The sequence below is a fragment of the Cynara cardunculus genome, assembly GCF_001531365.2.
Source record: "Cynara cardunculus var. scolymus isolate 2C chromosome LG 13, CcrdV1, whole genome shotgun sequence".
NCBI classification, from domain to species: domain Eukaryota; kingdom Viridiplantae; phylum Streptophyta; class Magnoliopsida; order Asterales; family Asteraceae; genus Cynara; species Cynara cardunculus.
In genome coordinates this window covers 9902937-9910563 of record NC_037540.1, presented here as the reverse complement: position 1 = coordinate 9910563, position 7627 = coordinate 9902937, and positions in this window count along the sequence as shown.

Genomic DNA, 7627 nt, shown 5'->3' with positions numbered 1-7627 from the left:
AAAACCATAAATAATTTTTTTTCTTCTAAAATTCGTTTTAACAAATCCAAATATTATAATATATATAATAATCAATTTGAAATTCTTTTAATCGACATATTATATTATTTATTTATTTTTATCATTTTTTTAGTATTAACTAACATCGTATATTTTTAGAGATTTATTTTAATTATATTATGAAATTGTAATTGATTACCTTTTTAAAATGTTCTTTTTGATCATTTTACATGTTTATAAGCTCGTTTATCCGTTATCAGTTAGTTGTCAAACATAGCCTACATAAACATATTCTCTCAATCCTAAAATAAGTGTCCACAATTAAAATGACACACAATCTTAAATATACGCAATTATTACACTTGTTTATTAACCAAATAACATCTTATCCTTACTTTATTTGTATTTCTTAGCATCTCCTAATTATTTTTTGTATTAATTAATGATAAATTTAAGAAATTAATTATTTAATTATAAAAATAAACACTTAATAATTTAAATTAAAAGATTAAAATGAGGAAAGAGAGAGAGAGAGGGTCATCGATATCCACATCATGGGGTTTCTTGAACGAAGGGCAAAGAGGTTGCTTGACTTACCCTCCAAACTGTTTCCTTTTATTTATTATTGCAATTATAACTCATATATCTTGCCCCCACCTTCTTTACAATATAACTCACATTTACTTATTATGGATTGGATTCATCTGAGACCAAAGGTTTTTTGTGAGACCCGTAAGATTAATTTATATTCATTGATCGATTTTATGATCTAATGGTTTAAAATTGCACGGTGACAATTTTATGATTATTGAGAAGTCTCGTGGCAATTTTGTGATTATGAATGTTTAGATTGTAGATCTAATCCAAGGATTGAGAACTGGTCTTACGAGTCTCATGAAAAACCATTGGTCTCATATGATCTCAAATCTACTTATCATCCATTTACAACATAGAGGAGCGATCAAATGAAAACCATTTTCATTTGTAAAAATCGTACAAACCACCATCATACGTCGATTTCATTGTTTAATTTTATGAAATTTTTTCATGAAATTGTTTAATCTTGCGAAATTGTTTCATATAATACTTTTTTTGATGAATTTGTTTTATATATAGTTATGAAATTGTTTCATATAATATTTAATGAAATTTTAATGAAACTGTTTCATGTATTTCTCTAAAATTAAAATAATGAAGATGATAATATCCATGATTAACACCCTTCACAATAAAAATGGTTAATCAATCTCTCATAATTACAACAAAATAAACAAAATAAAAAATTATGATTGGTTGAATGAGGTTTTCACGATTTTTACAAATTGAGTGGTTTTTATTTGAACGTTCCCCTTACAATATATATATATATATATATATATATATATATGTATAGGGAAAGGTTCAAACGAGAACCCTTGTGATTTACGAGAATACGAGAACAACCCAATAACTTTACATTGTGATAAAAAATAAAATTAAAAGATTTTTAAAATTAAAATTGAAATTTAAAAAGATTCAAAAAATATTAAAATTAAAAGGATAATAATGAAAATGATATCATAAAATCTTTTAACATGATTACACGATCATGATTATCATTATTTAATAAACGGTTAATCATGTGATTATCATGTGATATGGGTGTGATAATCATGTGATTATCACACAATTATCACATTATCGCTTATATCAACACGATTTGGGTGTGATAATCATGTGATTATCACACAATTATCACATTATCGCTTATATCAACACGATTTGATGTGATGTTGGTGTGATTTGAGTGTGATAATCATGTGATTATTACACGATTATCATATTATTGCTTATATCAACATGATTTGGGTGTGATAATCATGTGATTATCACACAATTATCACAAGGATTCCGCTCGGCTAGGGTTAACTTAGAAAATCGACTACCGATTTGGTGTGATATGAGTGTGATAATAATGTGATATCATTATCATAACAGCGCACTCGATTTGATTACAGTTTCGATCGGTTAGGTTTAGACAATCACATATTTATCACAACGATTACTCATGGTTTTGATAGGTTAGGATTAGACGATCACACATTTATCACAACGATTACGGGCGAAATCCACTAAACGATTATGTGTGATATGAGTGTGATAATCATGTGATATTATAACACCACTTGCGCACTCAATTTGATCATGGTTTCGATCGGTTAGGGTTAGACAATCACACATTTATCACAACGATTACGGGCGAAATCCACTAAACGATTATGTGTGATATGAGTGTGATAATCATGTGATATTATAACACCACTTGCGCACTCAATTTGATCATGGTTTCGATCGGTTAGGGTTAGACAATCACACATTTATCACAACGATAACTCATGGTTTCGATAGATTATAATTACACTTGATTGATCATGGTTTCGACATGTTATGGTTACACAATCATACAATTATCACAAGGGGAGAGAAGATAGTGGAAATGAACGTGCAGAGAAAAAAAGGATAATTATGACTAATTAAAATAAAATAAAAATTATAAAAATTACTTAATTACAGTACTGCTCTTATTAATTTATTTATATTTAATATAAGTTAATTTATTAATTAAAAAAGTTTGAGGTTATTAAATTGTTCTCGCATTCTCGTAAATTATAGGGGTTCTCGTTTGAACCTCCACCTATATGTGTGTGTGTATATATATATATATATATATATCAAATTAACTTTTTTATATCATATATACATCAAGTGTCATATCAAACAATTTTTATAATAAAAATATAAAAAATAAATAAACTCAACATTTAATTTAAAATATAATAATCTTTAAATTTGAATAATTTATTTTTAAAAACTGTTTATTGGATATTTATTTATGATCAAAGACTCACGTACTACTAAATCAAAAAACTTATAAATGTGAAAACTTGTATATGATATTAAAATAGATAAGAAAGTTGAAATGCTTTTTGGTTAGAGAAATTGATGTGAATTGTTTTTGTAAAAGATATATAATAATCAAGGGCTGAAAACGAGTTTGGGAAAGAGAGTGATGGATGGAGGTTAAGTGTGAAAGTTGGAAAAAAAGTGTCATTTATTTGCTTTCACTAAAGATGGTCAAATACTTCAACCACAAACAAAACCTTTTCATTCATTCTCTCTCTCTCTTTAATATACAAATTATAAGATGGTCATCATGGTTTGTAAAAACATCCACATTTAATCCATTTCTCTAATGAAAAGTTAAAATTTTGTTAAATAAGAATGATTTTTTTTCTTTTTTACGCAATAAAAACACATGGACTAGAATCATAAAATTGATTTTGATCGAGTAAAAACCAAAAAGAATGATAAAATGGCAAAAATTCCCCTATTTTAACATAATTTTTAACGACTGTTAGAAGGAAGGATCATAATCTTGATGTTTTTGCAAACCACGATGATCATCTGGTAATTTTAAATAAAGAGAGTAATCTCTCATGTCACCTTCAAATACATTTAGGTTATCTTGTATCTTACGTTTCAACTTAAATCTTTTATATTTGTTTATTATGTATCTTATATTTCAACTTCTTGTTGTTTGTTACTATAATTTTCAACCAAAACAAGTTATATCTGGAATCGGTCTTATTTGAAAGGTGTTCTTAATGATAGTTTTGTTCAAGATGGTATGTCTGCTTTCACTATGACCTGGTTGCAAGGCAGTTCTATCAATCTAAAACAAGATTATTAGGGTAGTTTTATCTTCTCTGGTTGCTGGGAGATTTGGTTTGCTATAAATGCACTTGTTCATGATTCAGTTGCTATGTCTTCTTCACCTATCATCAATAAAGTCAAGAACTGGTGTAAGGATTTATTACAGCTTGATTATCTCATTCATTCTTCTGGTTTTCATGACTGTATTTGTTTCTAGTGGAATTGAATCAATGGATATGTTGATAAAATCCGACATAACATGTGTCTATATGTTAAAGAAAATGTGTTTATATTATGTATTATAATACATTTGATAAAATTGAATATTGAGTATCATTAATTATGTCAAGGGGCAAATTTGTCCAAATACGAAACAGGTCTGAGGTTTGATCCCAGACCCCCTGTTAGTCTCGGTTGTTGAGTGAGCTAAAAAATAATCTCTTTCATTGGTGTATTTGGAGGCGGGTTTCATATATCACTGGTTAAAATTGTCGGTAATCAATTTTTTGTCTAAATATCTGAAATTTAAAGTTACAAGTTACTATAGTTCACTACAGCTTTTTAAGCCTAACTAATAAGCTTTATAGAATTGTATCAATTTTTTTTAAAATCCTCTGTGTTACCGTAAAAATAAATATTCTTTTGATAAAAATTATAAAAATGAATATTTTTTCTTTTTAATTTGATGTCTATGTTGATATATTTTTGTCCAATATTTTTTAACGTGACCAAGGGTCGAGGGAAACATCGTCCGTTATATGGTCGGTCAACGCAACATGTTTGTATCACGTATGATCTTAAAACTTTTCACCTTCTCACAAATTGACCGGCTTCTCGTTTGATTCAACATCTATCAATTAATATATATATATATATATATATACACACACACACACACAGCTCATTAAAACTTCACATTTAAACTTCGTAATATTAACTAATAACCAATTGAAAAACACGTTCAAATATAGTATAAACATTGAGTCCTATTAATACAACAAAATAATAAATAAAACCGATAAGCAACCAAAGTCTAGCTCTTCAACCCGTACAAAACATAAAATAAAACCGAAGTAAGTCGGAAAATAATACAAGTTATGATTATAGATTGAGGATTCGAGATCTCATTTTTAAAATCGAGATGCATCACGTTACATTAGGAAACTAAAATAATGAGTAAAATATAATAACTTTTCAAATAAAAACAATTAAACATAAATGGTTTTTGTAATCGACAATATTTGAGGTCAATCTAAGACATTTGTCGTACTAAAAATCTATTATACATGTGTACTTTTTTTTTTGGTGACTGTATGTTTTCAGGCTAGCTTACATGTACCGACTAATCTCTTATGTGATCACAAACGGTTTGAAATCATCACAAATGAACCTTTATAATCACAAAAGTTTTACAACGTTTAAACTTAAACCTTATATAGATGAGATTTTCTACTACATCCTGAAGCTTAATCGATTAGCCACAACACCTTCATTTTATGAGAACGCGAGAACACCTTCATTTTACGAGAACGCGAGAACACCCTTTTTACTATAGACAATCACATGTTATACTATTATTTCATCACATATGATACACATGTGATACTAAATCAGAGACGCAGACGATTTTCGATGCGATCTTGGTTGCGGGCCAAGTCGTTCTTACACCACTAAGACCCCTCACAAGTATTAACACATGTGATAATATTGTTGTTAATATGATACTATAATCCATCAAGACCATCACATTTGATGCTAAATCATAGAGGCAGACAACCTTTGGTGCGTCCTAAGTCGTCGAACACGTCGTCCGCACATCACAGGGTCCACTCATGCGTATTATCACATGTGATAAGGGTGTTCTCACGTTCTCATAAAATGAAGGTGTTCTCGTTTGAACCTCCACCTATATATATATAGAGAGAGAGATATATATATAGAGAGAGAGAGCTTGGTTCAAATGTTAACCAAGATTATTGTGTTAACTTTGTTAACCAAGCTCAACCAATGAAAATCCATATTTTATCTAGGTTCATATACATCTCATAATTTAATGACAAGGGTAAATATGTAATTTTGGTTTGTATGTAACTCCCATATCATTAATTGAGAGTTACAAAATCAAAAAATCTCATAATTGTTGTTGATTTACGATTGATCTTGTTTTTCTATAATATTGATTTATCTATCTATAATGTTCTTGAATTTTTTATTGTTAAAGGAGACTCGATAGTAAAGTTTTCAATATCGTTCAAGCTAATATGGATAAACCCATTGGAAAACAACTCGACAACAATGAAAAGGTTAAAATGGTTTACGATAACAAACGGACTTCGAGTTCCGGAAGTGAATACAATAATCAAAGCGTTTGTATTGGTAATGGATTAATATGTTATGGTATTTGTTTTAATCGAAATTATGTTGATTATGAAGTTTTTGTGTTTTTTATAGTTCATATTGTGTTGATAGTTTTTTTTAATTATTACTACGAGCCCAATTCATATGTTCAAATGGAATGAGTTCATCGTCAACTTAATTTGTTATGCAATCTAATTCTGATAACCATTCGGCTCCATCAGCTGYTTGTGATGCTTGACCTGCCATAGACTGCAACTAGTGTTCATATACATTCAGGTGTGTGCATATTTGTTCTAATAGGGACATGAATCAAGACATCTAATATTGAATTTATAATTTTTGTTAGTTTATTATTGATCTTGTTTTTTTTTTTTTTAATAATATTGATTGTTCTATCTATAATATTTTTGAATTTATGATTGGTAGAAGAGACCCGGTAGTAAAGTTTTCGGTATCGTTAAAACTATTATGGATAAACTCATTGTTCATAATGAAAAAACTATTGTTCACAAGTGTTCATATTGTGTTCATATATACACTAGCTGCATATTTCAACTATTGTTCACAAGTGTTCATATTGTGTTCATATGTACACTAGCTGCATATCTTAACATTGGTTCGCTCCTGAAATGTATTTATAATGAATGAATTATTGTTCACAAGTTGTTCATATTGTTTTCATACCAGTTTTTTTATTTATTTACTTTCGTGTAACAACTATTCTTATTATGTTCATATTGTGTACATAAATGTTATGCAGTCCAAGTTCATATATATGTCAATTTTTTTTTCGTAACATAATGGTTCATATATATATATATATATATATATATATATAGAGGTTGGTTCAAATAGAAACCAACCATATGGTGCAAACTAAGTTAACCAACCTTAACTAATCACATTTTTTTTTCACTTTAGGTTCAAATCTAAATTATAAATTAATGATAAGAGTAATTTTGTAATTTAACCTTTTTGTAACCCCCTAATAATTAATTGGGAGTTACAAATCTTAAAAGATACCTCTAATTGATAATGAGATTTTTCTGATTTCTTTATTATTTCATGTTCATGTTCTTCTTTTCAAGTTATGTTCTACATATATTGAAATTGGTTGTCTAAGTGTACAAGATTTTCATTTCGTCCAAGATACATGGAGAATCATATTGTAAAAGAATATCAGAATAATGAAAACGATAAACGCTTGCAGTCTATGTTCATATCTGCACACATGCACAACGATCCTTGATTTTGAAAATGTTCATATATGTGCATCTCTTGCAGTTTATGTTCATATATGTTCACCATATGAACAACTTGTTTTCATTGAAAGACACAATCGTTGTTCACACGAACCCGTGACGATGTCATACGGTATGACATTGAAAAATATCACACCATATGAACATAGTGTTTACATTGTAAGACACAGATGTTGTTCACACGAACATAGGGCCAACATGTGAACATATATGAACATATGAACATAGTGTTTACATTGCAAGACACAGATGCTGTTCACACGAGCATAGGGCCGACATGTGAACATGAGTTGTGAATATGTTCATAATCGATC